The sequence below is a fragment of the Crinia signifera genome, chromosome 1 (genome assembly GCF_055691185.1).
Source record: "Crinia signifera chromosome 1, ASM5569118v1, whole genome shotgun sequence".
Taxonomy (NCBI): domain Eukaryota; kingdom Metazoa; phylum Chordata; class Amphibia; order Anura; family Myobatrachidae; genus Crinia; species Crinia signifera.
Window position 1 is genome coordinate 181,372,062 of NC_139217.1, and position 20,836 is coordinate 181,392,897.

Consider the following 20,836-nt stretch of genomic DNA (forward strand, 5'->3'; position numbering starts at 1 on the left):
TATAGGGGGCTTATACAATTTTAAATCGCATCGCAGTGCATCGGGTGTATGGCATGCGATGCAATGTGATTATATGTCGTGCGACCAAATCTCGTGGGCGCCGTTCTAGTACACAAGTACCAAGGGAACAACTTAACCATAATGTCAGTGCTTTAATTGCTCTGTCAGACGCAAGCTAGTAACTGCCAGTGCGCAAAACACTTGGATGCAGCATTAGCCTTTTTTCTATAGGATTTAAATAGTTATTGTGGTTTCTCAGGGGTTTATATGTATTATATGTTCCATTTAACCAAGTTACTGTTTATGATTTGAAATTGTTACAGTTAATAAAAAATGATATGTGTATAATATCTGCTGAGAGGAATAGTTACATAATCTAATGGTATTTGTTGCAAAGAAAATAATCTTCTATATAGTCTAACATAGCGAGTAATGGAGTGAAAAAAGATAGTTGACATAAATTTATTGTAAAGTTATTTGTCATGTGCAGCAGTTTCCTGCTTGCACACATTATATTACTTATATAATATTGATTATTTTTATTATTCTATTCTACTGTAACTTAAGAAAATAAAGGTATGAAAAACATAACGGTTCAGGTGACACCGGGAATAAATGTTTGTCATCAATGGTCTTCGACTCACAGTATAATGTGCAAACTCTAGGTTTGTGTACGTAGCTGGGTGTGTACTGGCTATGTACAGTATGTAGCATTCATGGCATGAATATCAGAGTGATGTTCTGACCCCAGGGAGGATGTTCAGAGACCCCATGTGACCCATTTGAACTTCCAGAATTCATTTGTCATATAAATCTCTGGCCTGTCTTCCCTGACCACAGAACGAAGTCTCTACCAATGCACTTTTAAGATGTTCCAGATGTCTCAGTGCCATAAGTAAACAGTGTTAATGCAGAATAGAGGCACACAGAAGCCTGGTTTGGAAGTATATTGTGGCATACAGTCATTATAGTAAATACTACCATTAGCTGGCACTCACCTGATGGTTTTCTGACAAAGTTACTGTATATATAGTATGTGGTTTCAATTACATTAAATGCAGCCATTTGAGTAGTGAGATGTTGCCAGCAGTGATTGCAATGCTAACAGATGCGGGTAGGCAGGGACACTTAGCACATATGAACATACATTAGAAGACTTACATAATACATTCCTGTAGCATTCGGATTCACGGGTATGGGTAAAAACCGGACAGGACCCCAGAACGCCGGACCAGACAGGCTTCAATCATCAATATGTGTAATTCTGGAACTTGTAGTGTCCAGGGGGGGTGCATTGCTGGGGTGTCCCTTCCAGTGGGGCTGCTCTGACACCTGTCACCATGGAGAGGAGAAGGGGGAGAATACAGCCTCCCTGCATGGTCCGGGGTGTATTAAAAAACGGAACGGTCCGGACCACAAGGGGAGGCTGTAATCTCCCCTTCCCTATGTCCCTGGTGAAAGCTATTACAGGTACCCCCTCAGACAAGACACCCCCCGGAAGGGACACCTCCCAGACCGGACACTACAAGTGCCGATCTGGTGTTCCAGGGGTCCTGTCCGGGTCCGGTTTTTACTTAGTCCTCGGATTCACTCTTCCACACCTAAACTCTCATTTAGTCTGGGGCAGATTTAGGAGAGAGAAAACTAGTGCTAAGTCCCAGATTCTCCACAGTGGCAGAGCACCATTGCCAATCGTTGATACACTTACTTGGTGGCTCAAACTTCCCTTGGTGTACAGGGAAGTGGGGTGTGATCATAGACCCATCTGGCCCAAGCGGATAGTACTCCTTCTTTCCCCTCTCAGTGCTGCTGTCAGTATGGGGGATGGACATAAACTGTGTACACATGGGGGCGATATATTGCTCAGCAATATATTGCTAGAAATATATTGCTGAGCAATATATTGCTCAGTGTCTCCTTTTCATCAGCGACCAGAGATGGTGAAAGGGAACCTCTGCCGGGGGAGCCGCAGAGGGAATCAGCTGTTCGCAGGAGCAAGCTCCTGCGAACAGCGATCATAAGGGGGCTAAAACCGGGAGCGTGCACCCAGCGTTTTATCACCGGTGCAAGGGGACAAGAGCCCCGAAACGTAGATGTCATTTCAATAAACACGTTTGATTGCACCTAACAAGTCTCTGAGTGCCGCCTGACTTCTGCCGCTATCTAAGGACACCCATTCCTGCTGGAAGGCACCGGAGCAAGCAAGTCCGTGGGGACCGCAGAGTGCCGGGAGTCACATCGCTTCTCTACTATATTTATATATATATATATATATATATATATATATATATATATATATATATATATATACAGAGCAGAAACAGAGTGCGCTAGAGGTGAAAGTACACAACTTTTCCTCAGTTTATAAAATATTTAATAAAAGCCAACACCACGGCTTATAAAAGATACACAATTAACATGGTCATTAGGTGGAATCAATTACCAGTGTATGATGATTCAATACAACAGCAGGCCCAACGCGTTTCGTCAACTACGTGACTTCATCAGGGGCATTTGATGACAGAAGCAGTTGCACTTCTTGTAGTGTCTCAAATCGATTGTATACAGAGAATTTTTTGTGGGTATAAATATTTTACCAGATAACAGAGCTCTTGTATAGTACTGGCCCAATGGTATAACCTTTAAATACCCTGGTTCTCCCACTCAGTAACAGATGTCAGCATCAAAATTCAATCTTGATTTGAATAATGTTGGGTGACCGGAAGTGTACTCAAGTGTGTCCAAACAGCTGAACACTTGGACACACTTGAGTACACTTCCGGTCACCCAACATTATTCAAATCAAGATTGAATTTTGATGCTGACATCTGTTACTGAGTGGGAGAACCAGGGTATTTAAAGGTTATACCATTGGGCCAGTACTATACAAAAGCTCTGTTATCTGGTAAAATATTTATACCCACAAAAAATTCTCTGTATACAATCGATTTGAGACACTACAAGAAGTGCAACTGCATCTGTCATCAAATGCCCCTGATGAAGTCACGTAGTTACGAAACGCATTGGGCCTGCTGTTGTATTGAATCATCATACACTGTTAATTGATTCCACCTAATGACCATGTTAATTGTGTATCTTTTATAAGCCGTGGTGTTGGCTTTTATTAAATATTTTATAAACTGAGGAAAAGTTGTGTACTTTCACCTTTAGCGCACTCTGTTTCTGCTCTGTATCTCTATCTGTTCTGGGTCCCGGCTAACAGGGGACTCTCAGAGTTGCTGCTGTTCACCATTGAGGCGCGGATTTTTAGGTACCCTTTGTTCTTTATATATATATATATATATATATATACTAGGTGATTCATCGCGCCCTACGGGCGCTCCTTACACCGTCGTAAGGGGCTGCGCCCCCTTAATTTGTGAACATTTGTATATGAGAAAGATGGTTAGAATTGTATGAAAGATGCCTGTATTGCAACTTGAGTTATAGGTGAAATGTGTTAAATAGAGAGCATATGATGTGGAAGGGGGTGTGTATTGTTTTGTTTAATTAAAAAGCGGTTACAGAGTAAGATGTACATTGATAGTGTGGATGGTACAGTGACATTTGTAGGTGTGTGGGGGGGGGGTGTGTGCATGTTGTTTAGGTGTGTGTGTGTGTGTGTGCAATAGTATAGTAGGGTGTTTTTGAGTCAGCGGCTCCCCACTGGCGGAGGTCACGACACAGGAAAACAGGAGGCTGGGTAGTGATAGGGGTGTGTGGGCATAAGGGGGACTAAAGAGGAGGGTGGGAGATACTGTGCAGCTTATGCCAGTGGGTGAGGGTCCAGTGTGGCAGTACAGGAGTACAGGATGGTGGCCCTGAGTCAGTGTCTCCTCCTACTGGGTGGGAGTTAGGGTACATGAGAGCAGGAGGCTGGGCTATGAGGCATGATAGGGGCATGTGGCCAAAACAGCGTCAGCGACTCCCCAGTGGTGGAAGTTACGGTTCAGGAGAGCAGGAAGCTGGGTAGTGATAGGGGTGTGTGAGTATACGGGGGACTAAAGAGGGGCTTAGGGGTGCTGTTAATTGTGGGAGGGGCGTGGGGGGTGCCGTGAATCAAGGGAGGGAGGGGGCGTAGGTGTCCGTGAATCGCGGGAGAGGGCGGGGGTCCGCAAAGCGTGGGAGGGGGCGTGAATTGCGGGAGGGGGGGGTTGCGAATTGCGGGAGGGGGGGGTGTGCGGGGGGTGACGTGAATCGTGGGAGGGGGCGTGAATCGTGGGGGGCTGCGCGGGGGGTCCGTGAATTGCGGGAGGGGGGGGCACGGGGCGCGATAAATCACCTAGTTGGTTATATATTCTTGTAGAAGGATGGTAGGATGTTGCTGTCATTCAGAATGCATTTACATAAACAGTAAAAGATCTGACTTAAAACACCTACAGTAAAACAGAACAGGTGTTATATATTATACAAAGAATTGGTTGATGATGTGTAGGTTGACGTGCACATAGTTGTCACTGTACAAAAAATCAACACAGAAAGGTCAACACTTGTAAATGTTGACATAAGTGTGGCACTTCATTGGTGTCCATGTCGACACATGAGAATGAATATGAAAACATTCAAAAAAGAAAAATAAATCTTCAAAAACTCATGTCAACCTTTTTCATTGTCGACCATAGCCGTGTCAGTGTTTTGCATGTGCCATTTAATCCTGGGGTTGCCGTGAATCGCGAGCGGGGGTGGGGGGGGAGGGAGGAGGTGAGGTGTGTCCGCGAATCACGGGAGGAGGGGTCGTGGGTGGATGCCGTGAATTGCGGGAGGGGGGGTCGCGGGGGGGGTGTGGGTGCCGCGAATCTTGGGAGGGGGGGACGCGGGGGTTGCAGTGAATCGTGGGAGGGTGGGTCGCAGGGGCGGGGGGTTGCCACAATGACAGGGGGGGGGAATCGCGGTAAGGGGGGTCGTGGGGGGTGGGGGGTACCGCAAGGAAGGGGGGGCCTGGGGGGTTGGCACAAATCGTGGGGAGGGTTCGCGGGGTGCCACGAATCGCAGGAGGGGGTGTGTCACGGGGTGGGGCCGCTAATCGTGGGAGTCGCCGCGAATTGGGGGGGGTGTGCTGTGAATCGCGGGAGGGGGGTCGCCGGGGGGTGTCGCGAATCACCGCAAGAAAAAATCAACACAGAAAGGTCAACACATGTAAATGTTGACATAAGTGTGGCACTTCATTGGTGTCCATGTCGACACATGAGAATGAATATGAAAACATTGAAAAAGTGAAAAATAAATCTTCAAAAACTCATGTCAACCTTTTTCATTGTCGACCATAGCCATGTCAGTGTTTTGCATGTGCCATTTAATCGTGGGGTTGCCGTGAATGGGGAGGGGGGGAGGGACACATTGCTCTGTTTCTGGACTTTCTTCTTAATTTATGGATTACCATCACCTGTGCTTAAACACCTTTCTTATCAATTACCCTGTTTAAAACAGGTGATGACAATCATAAATTAAGATGGAAGTCCACAAACAGAGCATTCTGTCCCTCCTGGAGAGGGTCATGTTGGGAGGTATGGAGGTGTGGGGCGCTCACCTGGAGTGTCTGGTGAGTAGCTGTGTCTTTGCTGTGTAACATGGAGAGGCAGAGGGTGGGCTCACTGGGCTGGTTCTCTGTCGTGTGAGTCAGTCATGTGAGTCAGAGGCTCCACCCAGCGTTACAGCTTCAGACACACTTTGAGTGACAGATGTAGCCAAATATATAAGAGATATATATATATATATATATATATATATATATATATATATATATATATACCCACCAGTCTTTAAACAGCAGTCATACTGTAGGACACAGTTTTCTTAATTCAGCAAAAAGGGTGTCCAATGGGTTCTTCCATGGTCCCCTCATATATGATTGTGTGTATATTGCTCAGAAAGCGGATATGTTTTAAAAAAATCCCAAGATAAGTAAGCACAGTGGCCCTTATTCTGATCGGTGCGGACTTTCCCGAATTCTTACGGTGCGGTCCGCACGCCACGCTGTGCGGCGGCGTGCGGGCTTCGTCTGTAGAAACGCCCACGTGTCCTCCGCATTCGGACGGACTCACTCTTTAAGAACAGGGCGTGTGTACGGACGACATACAAACCGTGCGTGTGCGGTGGAAACGTACAGATTCTTGCACGGTCTTCCCGCACAAGCACGGTCTTACCGCGTCAGAACGTACGGGAAGCTGTCCGTACGCCCCGATGCGGAGTATTTACGCTCAATCCCACACTTTTTTACTGAGTACACACAGCGATCACATGACCCACTTAGGCAATTAGCCAACCTCCTGAAAAAGGGATTGTTATCAATTTCAATCAATTAAATGCTCATCTATACTGACCCACATTCCTACTACATTCATGACACACATTACAGCATGTGACCCTAACATACATCTAGATACACTATGTACATTTAGCTTATTTTAAAGATTTTAAACAAGTTACACATATACTTTAGCATGTTAGAAAAAAACACTGACAACTTTGAACTTTAAATAACGATTTATTACAAACGAACTGTCCACAACCAAAAAATTAAATTTCCCCATCAATGATGCGGTCCATTTCCTCCAGCATTTGCCTCATCAGGCCTCTCAGTCTAAGGAGGGCCCCACGGCGACCCTCCTCTGCTTGGGCAGGCTCATCTGTGGAGGAAATTCAAATTCAAAAATGACTAATGATATTCATGCATACATTTAACATAGTCAAACCTACTTTTTAAACATGCATTGTGACAGGTGTGTGTGTATATATATATATATATATATATATTTATATATATATATATATATATATATATACACACATATATAACTATATATATGAGACATACACCTATACATACATGCATACATACTACATGGAAAGCCTGATTTTGGCCCTCTACCCTTTACTCTGTCGAACACCTCACAGTCATACTGCTCCTTCTCAATCCAAACCCACCCATGACTAAGCTCTGAGAAGCATGTCACGCGCTGCACCAATCACAATTCGGCAAACAAAGTTCAGTGTCTCTTATATGATGGAGCCTGGCAGGGGAGTTACACAACTCTCAGGAATGCTCAGTACATTTGTGCAATCAAGCATGGCTTGCCTGCTGATGGTCTGCTCCAGAAATCATTGTCAGAATGCCAGTTAGGGTAAGCTGCAGCACTAACCCACTCACATGCTCAAAAGCATTACTAAGACCAAATACACACACAATTATGGTGCAAAACATACATGCAGACCGCAGGGGGTGGTTAGCTAGAGGAGGGCCCAGGGGCACTGACCACTTGTTACTCCAGTCTAAGCCACGCCTGTCCATACTCCATTTATGCCATACTGAATCTAGTTTACAAAGATCATTCACCAGTAAACTCTACTCACCTATATGAGGCTACAGATTGTATGCAAGCAGCAGGGACATGAAACACTTACATTAGCAAGTCATCCCTTTCTTCCAGGATACAGATTAACTACACAGGTTCAGTGGCACTTAAAATCGATATGAAAGACATCCTCACAACCTGTGTCATTAATATGTGTCCTGGCTGAAAGGGATGGTTTGGCCACCCTATCTAACCCCAAAGTGTGTCTGTTGCTATCCCGTTTGTTTTGTCATTTTATAGTATTGTAAAAATCAATTGAATCACCAGTGCTACATAGCAAATAGTAAATGCCAAACGGATAAATTAATCCTTATGTATACATACCAATTCCGGCCGCCTGGACGACCTCACCGGCCTCCACCTCCTCCTCAGGGGCCTCCAATGCTCCATCCTTGGCCTCGATGACGTCCTCCTCGGGTGGCAGTGCCTCCACAGCCCACCCCTCCTCATCGTCAATTTCTTGGGCCCCCTCCTCCGGCCTCCCTTCCTGCGGCTGGTCCTCCAGGGCCACCGCTGCCTCCTCCTCCTCCATTTCCTGGGCCCCCTCCTCCGGGCTCCCTTCCTGCAGCAGGTCCTTGAGGGCCACCTCTGCCTCCTCCCGGGCCTGTCTTGCGCGAACACGTGCTGTGTATGTGAATAATCAAAAAAGTGGCAATTAGTGGTAATTACTATTAAGCCTTATCAAGCTATAAATGCTAAGGTTAGAAGTACAGATAATTGTACAGGCAAACAGCTCCTTAGTGGCCTTTACAAAACACAGCCTGTAACATGGCAGGTATGCTGTGACATTTGGGCCATTGTAAGCATCACAAGCATTAATCCTCCCCAATAACATATTTTATGACCATTACAGGGTGTCAAACAGGAAGTAGCACTCATATATTGTATGCCATGTTTAACTCATGATCAGGCTGGTGACCTTAGTGGATTAAATAATGTCAGGTAAGCAATCATGTCCAAATCCCCATTTACTGTTGAAATACTCACATCTAGCAATGCTGGCCCTTATTTCTTGCAGCCTCTCTGGCTCCCTGCGCCTGAGGTCGGACCACCGCCGCTCCAGCTGAGCGATGGTCCGCCGCACCTGGGTGCGTGCGTATATACGGCGGCGGGCCACCGCATAGGCATTGCGTTTCTGCCGGTTGGTTATAAAGGGGCCCGCCCGCCCCAGCCTGGTCTCCATAACGGAGACCAGAGTTCTCAGCTCCGCGGGTGAGAATGGGGCTGCTCTCCCATAGGCCGCCATCTTAGCAATGGCACAAATCAAACAATCATGTGCTGTCATTGGTTGATCAGAGTGATATTTGGTATTAACTTTATTGTTCATTTTTACACTAACAGCGTGTATGCGCCAGAACAGACGGCTAACCCATTGCATCGCACACCCATCCTAAACAGACAGTGTACAATAAGATGGAAACACATTATATATAATCTATACCATCCACCAAACATGGGTAGAAGCACCAGGTGAAATAGTCTGCATGACTAGACACTTACACCTAACTCCACAAGGTTCTAAACAGCTATTTTATAATGAAAGCTATGCAGCAGAAACATAGCAAATAGTGGCAGACCTTTTACAAAAATTAGGCCATGCTGCCATGTGTACACTTACCTTCTACTGGCCCCTACTACAGAGGTGGAATGAAAAGTAGCTAGCATCCAGCCTGAATTTGGAGTGCTTTCACATGTGATTTGGATGCTAGCACTGATTACTTGTGGCTAAGTGGTGGACTGGATTGACATATGGAATGGGTAGTGTCAGTTGTACTACATACCAAACAAGTGCACAGTACAGATGTACATTCAAATATACATTTCATGTGTGACCTCAGTTTTATTTTGTCATTGGTGTTGGAATCTGCATTTAGCTACTAAATCTGACTTACTCAGTTTGCCTGGTTTTTGAGAAATATTTTTCCACACCAAGGGGCGTCCCGTATGCGCCGCACGGTTGACGCTGGCGTACGGAACGCGGCCGTACGGAACGCAGGTTGCAGCTGATTAACGCCAATTACAGAAATAGTATTTAAAGTTGTCCTAGAAAGGCAAACAGTTGTTGCAAACATGGCTGGCTCAGAGTCAGAGGAAGAACAGGTGGTGCAGAATCTCTTGTCCCGCATGGAAGCCAACACCACCTATGTCCCCCTCAACCCAGAGCAGCCAGATGGGCCATCAACATCAGGCCAATCAGCAGCTGGCCCATCCTCAGCATCAGCAGAACCATTGGGAACACAGCAGGTGGCTTCCCAACAGAAAGGTATAGAGGTAAATAGATGTGTGATATTAGAATCACACACAAATTCTTCTCTAGAAGAGAGCGCCACAAAGCTGAGTATAATTAATCAATTTGTTTTATTATTATATCATTAATATATTTTCATAAATAAAAAGCATATAACATTTTATAACATTTTATAAACACATTAAAAATTAAATAAAAACAACAATGATAATAATAAATTCTGCTGGAAGTTACACTCCTGTGTTGAATAGAATAGAATTGTTCCCCTTTATTAGGGAGAGTTATAGTCCCGTGCCGCGGTACTTCATTTATCGGGTGGATAATTATTATTTGTATCCACAGAAATTTATTGTGATCCCTTTTGTAATTAGGGGGAAATTTACTAAAGGAAATTTGTAAAAAATAGGTGTATTTGAATCCAGAAATACACTTATTTTTGACATTTACTATCTCGAAAATACGGCCATTGGTATTCATATTGATAGTACATCAATATGACTACGAATTGCCGTATTTTCGGGATAGTAAATGTCAAAAATAAGTGTATTTCTGGATACAAATACACCTATTTTTTTTACAAATTTCCTTTAGTAAATTTCCCCCTTAATGGCATATATATATCCACTTTATTAATGGCTTGTAAAGATGTTTATTGTGGGCATATGCCCTTTCTGTGCAGGATAGCTGGAATAGCCAAAATTGATTATGCCGGACGGCTCAAGCTCACCTGTGCGGCAGCGCCGCTTGATGTTATGCTGCTTGATGTTGTAGGCAGACAGGGAGCGAGCCGTCCATCTCTGCTTCAGATAGCCAACAAGGTAGTGGACTCGCCAGAGGATCGGGAAATATGTTGAAGCCGCGGATGGTATAAGTCAGCCGGGATTTTTTGTAGCGCCGGAAGATGTGTAGTCGGCACAGGAGTAAAACTTGTCCAGAGACCCCTTAACGCGTTTCTCCGCTGTGGGTAGTATATAGCGGTTTCATCAGAAGTAGCAAGTGAGTGGTCTGAAAGGAAGTCCTTGTATATTTATCAGATGGAATGTCCAATCAAATTTGGTTGTCAATCATTATCGTTATTGGCCACATGTGTGTGGATATACTTCAGCTGTTTCTTTCCAACACATTGGAGTATTTGTCAGCATTTAACTAGTCTCCAAACCCTTTTATATACAACATTCGGCTGGTTTTTGATTATTCCATTAGTTATCATACCAAATGAAATATATATAAGTAAAATAAACACATAAACAAAAACAAAAAAATAAATAAATAAATATTAATAATAAATAAAAATAAAGATAAATATGATTATAAATAAAAATAAAAAACATAGAAATAAAAATAAAAATGTTAATAATAATAATAATAATAAAAACTAACTAGATAAGGAAAGGCATCTCTTTAAGACATAAAAAAAGTTTACTTCATTATCCATATATGTATATACACACAAGAATATGTACAAGTAAGAACATCTATAAAGTGTTCTGTGTTTTTAGTTGAAGTGCCGTGGCTCATCTGACTAAGGCTGTCGTCTCGTGTATCTCACGACGGTAAGACACGGGATCTAATTCCTTCTAGACCCATATCAGATTAATATTTATTTATTTTATTTTATTCTTATGGAATATGGTCTTTTATTTATAGTTTTTGTTAAGTTATAGAGTATTTCAAATATTTAAATAACACTTTGGTACATTATCTTGTGTGTATATTCTAGTACTAGGTGATTCATCGCGCCCTACGGGCGCTCCTTACACCGTCGTAAGGGGCTGCGCCCCCTTAATTTGTGAACATTTGTATATGAGAAAGATGGTTAGAATTGTATGAAAGATGCCTGTATTGCAACTTGAGTTATAGGTGAAATGTGTTAAATAGAGAGCATATGATGTGGAAGGGGGTGTGTATTGTTTTGTTTAATTAAAAAGCGGTTACAGAGTAAGATGTACATTGATAGTGTGGATGGTACAGTGACATTTGTAGGTGTGTGGGGGGGGGGTGTGCATGTTGTTTAGGTGTGTGTGTGTATGTGTGCAATAGTATAGTAGGGTGTTTTTGAGTCAGCGGCTCCCCACTGGCGGAGGTCACGACACAGGAAAACAGGAGGCTGGGTAGTGATAGGGGTGTGTGGGCATAAGGGGGACTAAAGAGGAGGGTGGGAGATACTGTGCAGCTTATGCCAGTGGGTGAGGGTCCAGTGTGGCAGTACAGGAGTACAGGATGGTGGCCCTGAGTCAGTGTCTCCTCCTACTGGGTGGGAGTTAGGGTACATGAGAGCAGGAGGCTGGGCTATGAGGCATGATAGGGGCATGTGGCCAAAACAGCGTCAGCGACTCCCCAGTGGTGGAAGTTACGGTTCAGGAGAGCAGGAAGCTGGGTAGTGATAGGGGTGTGTGAGTATACGGGGGACTAAAGAGGGGCTTAGGGGTGCTGTTAATTGTGGGAGGGGCATGGGGGGTGCCGTGAATCAAGGGAGGGAGGGGGCGTAGGTGTCCGTGAATCGCGGGAGAGGGCGGGGGTCCGCAAAGCGTGGGAGGGGGCGTGAATTGCGGGAGGGGGGGTTGCGAATTGCGGGAGGGGGGGGTGTGCGGGGGGTGACGTGAATCGTGGGAGGGGGCGTGAATCGTGGGGGGCTGCGCGGGGGGTCCGTGAATTGCGGGAGGGGGGGGCACGGGGCACGATAAATCACCTAGTTGGTTATATATTCTTGTAGAAGGATGGTAGGATGTTGCTGTCATTCAGAATGCATTTACATAAACAGTAAAAGATCTGACTTAAAACACCTACAGTAAAACAGAACAGGTGTTATATATTATACAAAGAATTGGTTGATGATGTGTAGGTTGACGTGCACATAGTTGTCACTGTACAAAAAATCAACACAGAAAGGTCAACACTTGTAAATGTTGACATAAGTGTGGCACTTCATTGGTGTCCATGTCAACACATGAGAATGAATATGAAAACATTCAAAAAAGAAAAATAAATCTTCAAAAACTCATGTCAACCTTTTTCATTGTCGACCATAGCCGTGTCAGTGTTTTGCATGTGCCATTTAATCCTGGGGTTGCCGTGAATCGCGAGCGGGGGTGGGGGGGGGAGGGAGGAGGTGAGGTGTGTCCGCGAATCACGGGAGGAGGGGTCGTGGGTGGATGCCGTGAATTGCGGGAGGGGGGGTCGCGGGGGGGGTGTGGGTGCCGCGAATCTTGGGAGGGGGGGACGCGGGGGTTGCAGTGAATCGTGGGAGGGTGGGTCGCAGGGGCAGGGGGTTGCCACAATGACAGGGGGGGGGAATCGCGGTAAGGGGGGTCGCGGGGGGTGGGGGGTACCGCAAGGAAGGGGGGGCCTGGGGGGTTGGCACAAATCGTGGGGAGGGTTCGCGGGGTGCCACGAATCGCAGGAGGGGGTGTGTCACGGGGTGGGGCCGCTAATCGTGGGAGTCGCCGCGAATTGGGGGGGGTGTGCTGTGAATCGCGGGAGGGGGGTCGCCGGGGGGTGTCGCGAATCACCGCAAGAAAAAATCAACACAGAAAGGTCAACACATGTAAATGTTGACATAAGTGTGGCACTTCATTGGTGTCCATGTCGACACATGAGAATGAATATGAAAACATTGAAAAAGTGAAAAATAAATCTTCAAAAACTCATGTCAACCTTTTTCATTGTCGACCATAGCCATGTCAGTGTTTTGCATGTGCCATTTAATCGTGGGGTTGCCGTGAATGGGGAGGGGGGGAGGGACACATTGCTCTGTTTCTGGACTTTCTTCTTAATTTATGGATTACCATCACCTGTGCTTAAACACCTTTCTTATCAATTACCCTGTTTAAAACAGGTGATGACAATCATAAATTAAGATGGAAGTCCACAAACAGAGCATTCTGTCCCTCCTGGAGAGGGTCATGTTGGGAGGTATGGAGGTGTGGGGCGCTCACCTGGAGTGTCTGGTGAGTAGCTGTGTCTTTGCTGTGTAACATGGAGAGGCAGAGGGTGGGCTCACTGGGCTGGTTCTCTGTCGTGTGAGTCAGTCATGTGAGTCAGAGGCTCCACCCAGCGTTACAGCTTCAGACACACTTTGAGTGACAGATGTAGCCAAATATATAAGAGATTCACATTATCCCAATCTAATTTTGATGGTAGAAATAGACAGTAATTATATGGTTAAGGTGTTTTCTAACAGTAAAATACAACCGAACTTTTTATAGTTGTAATGAATTCAAAATATATATAGAGATATTATATATCCAAAAAAACAAAATATATAGGAATATATAGCTATCTATTATTGGAAAAAACTCTTTTACATTAAAGGAAGAGGGGAATACATAGAAGGTGGAATAGTCACTCAATCCGAACCTCTTCATATCATATTTAATATTGCGTATTCAAAGACAAATGTGTACATATATATGCATATATGTGTACACATGCATATACTGTAGATATACATCTACATAAACAATCTCATACATAGGGCTAAATCAAACATGAGAAACCATACAAGCTGTTTGCAACACTAAAGAATCTGTATATATAAAAATAAATAATAAAAATAAATATAAATTTAGATTTAGATGGTTGGATATGAATGAATCTAATGTCTATTGTGTTATTAATTTAAACTAAATTAGGGACATAGATCAGAACATTCATATATTATTCAATTCAATACACTCATTTAATCCTGCTGGATGTAGGGTATTGAGAACAAACGTCCAATACGCCTCTTTTTTACACAGTTGATTAAATCTATCCCCACCTCTTGGTGTGGGATTGATTTTTTCGATACCTTGGATACTAAGATTTTGTACTTGACCTTGATGTTTATTCTTAATATGGCATGACAGGCTGTGTGATGTAATACCTTTTATCACATTCCTTCTGTCACAGATGGAGGACTAGTTTGGATCGTGTGGTGCACAGGAATTACTTTAGGACCAGACGAGTTAGGGTTAAAGCGAGCTGGTTTTATTATAGACGGGTTCATAAAGGAAATCAAATCTTCTTATTCAATAATGGCTTGACATAAGGCAAATAAGAAAAAGTCCCAATACTGTCTCTGAGCAAAGTCTTTGGAGAATAATAATAAATACAATAATTCTTGTATCTCTCACGAAAGAGCCGGTAATACTGAGGAAGAGTAACACACTGGAAGAAATGAACGATGGAGCCGGAGTTTATGGAGAGGACTGTGACTGGATGACTTTAAGGAGCTGTAAATCCCGGAAGACGGTGCAACAGAAGCCGGCAGGGTCCACAGTAGGCAAGAGCCCCACGGGTATCTCCACGAGATCCACAGGTGATGCCCTGGAAGGCAGCAAGAGGTCAGGGATCCTGGAGTCAGTAAACAGGGAGGACTGAAGAGTAGGCTGCAGAAGACAGGAGTAAGCCAGGAGTCTCCAACTGCACAAGGCTAGGAAACCTTTGCACTGACACCAGTTCACCAAGACAGATCCCCTAAATACATAGTGGGCGGCTGTCATTGGTTAATTAGGGCAGAGAAGGAGGAAACCTTTAACCTGGCATCCAATCTGCATTTTGCCCACATCCAAGATGGCGGCGCCGGCCTCCCGGTGCTGCCCCAGCCTGAACTCACCTAGCACTCACAGGAAACCACCCCTGTAAGCCACACTTCCCAACAGACCTGGAACCAGCAAGAGACCCGCTCCGGAGGCCCAGAACGGACAGGCGGCGGCGGACACGGAGGGATGAGTATCGAACCCGCCGTGTGCCGCTGCGGCCAGCCGTGACAGTACCCCCCCCTTTTTGGGTGCCAGCAAGGTACCTTCGAGTCTTGAGAGGATTCTTCTGGAGGAACTGTCTGACCAGGCTTGGAGCATGTAGATCGATGGAGTCAACCCAGGAATTCTCCTCTGGACCATATCCGGACCATTCCACTAGATACTGTAAACGACCTCGATGACTGCGACAGTCCAGAACCTTTTTTACCTCAAACTCTGCATCTTTCTCAGTAGAGACTGGGGGTGTCTTGGGTGGTTTAGGATGGTAGGGATTCAGTCGTAGAGGCTTTAAAAGAGAAACATGAAAAGAGTTGGAGATCTTCATAGAAGATGGTAATTTCAGTTTATATGCTACAGGATTGATGACTCGGATAATCGGGAAGGGACCAATGAAGCGCGGGGCCAGTTTAATGGAAGGTAATCGAAGCCGGAGGTTACGGGAGGACAACCAGACTAGATCTCCAACCTTTAAGCGAGGAGCTGCTTTCCTTCTCTTATCAGCAAACTTTTTATAGCGGATAGAGGCCTTTCGAAGGGACTGATGAACGCCAGACCAGATCTTTGAAGACTGATGTAGGAAGGAGTCTGCAGCTGGAACTTCTACTGCAGGGAGACTTGCGAACTCCGGAGCACGAGGATGTTGACCAAAGACAGTAAAGAAGGGGGTGATTCCAGTAGAGGAATGGTAAGAGTCATTGTGAGCAAATTCTGCCCATGGGAGCAGGTCTACCCAATCATCTTGTGCAGAAGAGATGTACAAGCGGAGGAAGGCCTCCAAGTCTTGATTGACTCGTTCAGTCTGTCCATTGGTTTGTGGGTGGTAGGCAGAAGCAAACTTTAATTTGATTTGTAGGGAAGAACACAAGGACCTCCAGAATTTGGCGATGAATTGCACTCCTCGGTCTGATACTATCTCTGTAGGAAGACCATGTAACTTGAAGATGTAAAGAATAAAAAGTTGGGCCAATACTGGGGCCGATGGAAGCGACTTTAGAGGAATGAAGTGGGCCATTTTCGAAAAGCGATCGACCACCACCCATATCACTGTATGTCCCTTGGAAGGTGGCAGCTCTGAAATGAAATCCATGGACAGATGTGTCCAAGGACGTCTCGGAATGGGTAGTGGGCGCAGAGGACCTGTTGGAGCTGTTCTGGATGTTTTATGCTGTGCACACTGAGGACAAGAAGAGATGTAATTGCAGATGTCTACTCGCATGGATGGCCACCAGTAGGATCGCTGAAGAAAAGAAAGTGTCTTTTGAGTACCTGGATGACCTCGGAGGCGTATAGAGTGAGCCCATGTCAGGATCTTTTCTCGCAAATCTGCAGGAACGAAAGTCTTTCCCGGAGGTGGTATGGGGGTGACATTGGTTTGGGCGAAGACGGTTGGGTTTAGTATTGCCTGACACCGAGGGGAATCTGCTTTAGAGGAATCGAATGATCGGGACAGCGCATCTGCCTTCTGGTTTTTGAGCACCGGGGCGATAAATGATTTGAAAATTGAAGCGCTCAAAAAACATGGACCAGCGAGCCTGTCGGGAGGTAAGACACTGTACATTACGTAAAAAAGAGAGATTTTTATGATCAGAATATACTGTGACTCGATGCTGTGCCCCCTCAAGGAGATACCGCCATTCCTCAAAGGCCAGTTTAATAGCTAAAAGTTCTTGCTCTCCAATTGGGTAGTTTCTTTCTGCGGGAAGGAATTTTTTAGAGAAGTATGCACATGGAGAAAGTTCCTGACTCTCCCCTCTCTGGGAAAGAATAGCTCCAACTCCATCAGCGGAAGCATCGACTTCTAAAAAAAAAAGGCTTGGTGGTATCTGGTTGAAGAAGAATGGGTGCGGTGGTGAATGCATGCTTTAGAAGTTGAAAAGACTGAACTGCGGCTGGAGGCCAGTGAGCGGGATCTGCACCTTTCCGAGTGAGAGCTGTGAGAGGAGCGGCAATGGAGGAGAAGTCCCGAATGAAGCGACGATAATAATTGGAGAAGCCTAAAAATCGTTGAATTCCCTTCAGGGTGGTTGGCATGGTCCAGTCTTGGACGGCTTTGACTTTGATGGGATCCATCTCGATGCCTGTGCTAGAAAGAATATGGCCTAAAAAAGGGATTGTAGACACCTCGAAAACACATTTTTCAAGCTTGCAAAAAAGATGATTTTTTCGAAGTCGAGAGAGGACTTCCTTGACCGTCTGTTGGTGAGAAGAAAGATCAGAAGAAAAAATGAGGATGTCGTCGAGGTAGACTACAAGTGAATGATACAGCATGTCCCGGAATATGTCATTGACAAACTGTTGGAAGACAGCGGGCGCATTGCATAACCCGAAGGGCATCACCAGGTATTCATAATGCCCGTCACGGGTATTGAAGGCTGTCTTCCATTCATCCCCCGAACGGATCCGGATGAGGTTGTAGGCCCCGCGTAGGTCCAGTTTGGTGAAGACTACTGCCCCCTTGACTTTGTCGAACAGCTCGGTGATAAGAGGAAGGGGGTAGCGATTTTTAATCGTGATGTCATTCAACCCACGGTAGTCGATGCAGGGCCGTAACGAGCCATCTTTTTTTTTTACAAAAAAGAACCCCGCACCGGCAGGAGAGGTGGAAGGACGAATGAAGCCTTTTTGTAGGTTCTCTCGGATATATGTAGACATCGCTTCAGTCTCTGGAATGGATAAGGGGTAGGTACGGCCCCTGGGAGGAGTTTTCCCGGGAATTAGCTCGATGGGGCAGTCCCAACTGCGATGAGGGGGGAGAGCGTCCGCGCCTCCCTTACTAAAGACATCTCTGAAAGACGAATACTGTGGAGGCAACGAAGCGATGGGGTCATCTGACCGGGTCTGGTGGAGTGGCAAAACTTGAGGAAGGCAGGAGGCAAAACAATTGGTACCCCAGCACTCGATCTCTATGGTACCCCAGTGGATACGTGGATTATGCTTGATTAGCCATGGCATTCCTAATACAAGGACATGGGAAGCTTTTGGAATAACGAGAAATTCTGTAGTCTCTTTATGGAGAAGTCCTATTTGAAGGGATAGCGGACCCGTTTGGTGGGTAATCTGTCCCTGGGGAATCCGGCTGCCGTCAACTGCTGTTAAGAATAATGGTTGTTCCAAGGGAAAAACTGGAAGAGAATACTGAGCAATAAATTTGGCCGAAAGGAAGTTGCCCGCAGCCCCAGAGTCAAGTAGTGCCTTTACAGGAACCGTGCCTTCAGGAAGTGTGAGCTGGACGAGGATTATGGACTCTGATGTAGTAGGAGAGGTACTTAATACTCCCAACCTGGCCTCTCCTTTGCCGATTTGGACAGATCGTTTCCCGGCCGCCGAGGGCAGGAAGAGATTAAGTGAGCCGGAGACCCACAATACAGACACAGGTTCTCCTTTCTTCGGCGAGCTCTCTCTTCAGGAGATAGTCGGAACCGGTTTACTTGCATGGGCTCCTCTGGCGGAAGACCAGGAGACAAGGTTGGTTTTGGTGCCGGTGTACTGGAGGAGGGACGAAATCTGAGGCGATCTGATCGACTTCTCTCCATCTGCCGTTCTTGGAGCCGTAGAACTACCTTATTGCAGAGGGATATCAGCTCATCCAAGGTGGTGGGAGTATCACGGGTAGTGAGCTCGTCCTTCAGTCGACCAGACAGGCCGTTCCAGAAGGCTGATAGAAGCGCCTCTTCATTCCAGCTTAGCTCAGAGGCCAGAGTCTGAAATTGTATTACATACTGACTTACGGGACGGTTACCCTGGCGCACCCTCAGGATTTCGGATGCTGCTGACGATACTCTCCCAGGCTCATCAAAGATTCGGCGAAATGTGGAGATGAATCCTGAGTAGTCGGATAACAATGGGTCAGATCTCTCCCATAAAGGTGACACCCAATCTAGGGCTGGTCCGGTCAGAAGGGAAACAATGTAGGCGACTTGTGATTTGGGTGTGGGGAAGCTGGAGGACTGGAGGGTGAAGTGGACGTCGCACTGGTTAAGGAATCCTCTGCAGGCCTTTGGTGACCCATCGAACTTATTAGGTGTGGGCAGATGAAGATGACTTGACGTGCTCACAGGCGGAGGCACAGCCACGGAAGAGGCAGGAGCGGCTGCTGTGGATGCAGCTGGAGAGACAGGTGCTGCCGGCTGGGGGGGTGTAAGGGTCTGCAGGAATTGAGTCACCTGCCGTTGAGAAGACTCTAATTGTTCCAGACGTCCTACGATCCTTTGAAGAAGGTCTGCTGGTAACCCCTGGCCACCACTCAATTCCATTGGGTCAGTGCAAACTGTCACAGATGGAGGACTAGTTTGGATCGTGTGGTGCACAGGAATTACTTTAGGACCAGACGAGTTAGGGTTAAAGCGAGCTGGTTTTATTATAGACGGGTTCATAAAGGAAATCAAATCTTCTTATTCAATAATGGCTTGACATAAGGCAAATAAGAAAAAGTCCCAATACTGTCTCTGAGCAAAGTCTTTGGAGAATAATAATAAATACAATAATTCTTGTATCTCTCACGAAAGAGCCGGTAATACTGAGGAAGAGTAACACACTGGAAGAAATGAACGATGGAGCCGGAGTTTATGGAGAGGACTGTGACTGGATGACTTTAAGGAGCTGTAAATCCCGGAAGACGGTGCAACAGAAGCCGGCAGGGTCCACAGTAGGCAAGAGCCCCACGGGTATCTCCACGAGATCCACAGGTGATGCCCTGGAAGGCAGCAAGAGGTCAGGGATCCTGGAGTCAGTAAACAGGGAGGACTGAAGAGTAGGCTGCAGAAGACAGGAGTAAGCCAGGAGTCTCCAACTGCACAAGGCTAGGAAACCTTTGCACTGACACCAGTTCACCAAGACAGATCCCCTAAATACATAGTGGGCGGCTGTCATTGGTTAATTAGGGCAGAGAAGGAGGAAACCTTTAACCTGGCGTCCAATCTGCATTTTGCCCACATCCAAGATGGCGGCGCCGGCCTCCCGGTGCTGCCCCAGTCTGAACTCACCTAGCACTCACAGGAAACTACCCCTGTAAGCCACACTTCCCAACAGACCTGGAACCAGCAAGAGACCCGCTCCGGAGGCCCAGAACGGACAGGCGGCGGCGGACATGGAGGGATGAGTATCGAACCCGCCGTGTGCCGCTGCGGCCGGCCGTGACACCTTCTGTGTTCCAGGAATCGAACATTTAAAGATCGTGTGGTACGACCTACATATTGGGCTCCACAGGAGCAAGAAATCAAATAAATAATAAAAGTGGATGCACAATTAATATAATTATTGATGTTATAAGTTATGCCTGTATTACATGATGTAAAATGGGTACTAATATTCATAAATGGACAGGTTAGACATTTTGGTTTATTACATCTGAAATTGCCATTTTTATTTTTATTTTTACCATTTGTCTCTGTATTCATTGTATTTTTAGAGAAAAAATGACTTGGGGCGAGAGCGTTACCAATAGTAGAGTTCTTTTTATATACTATTGTTGGAGCATCTTCAAGTGTATCGGCTAA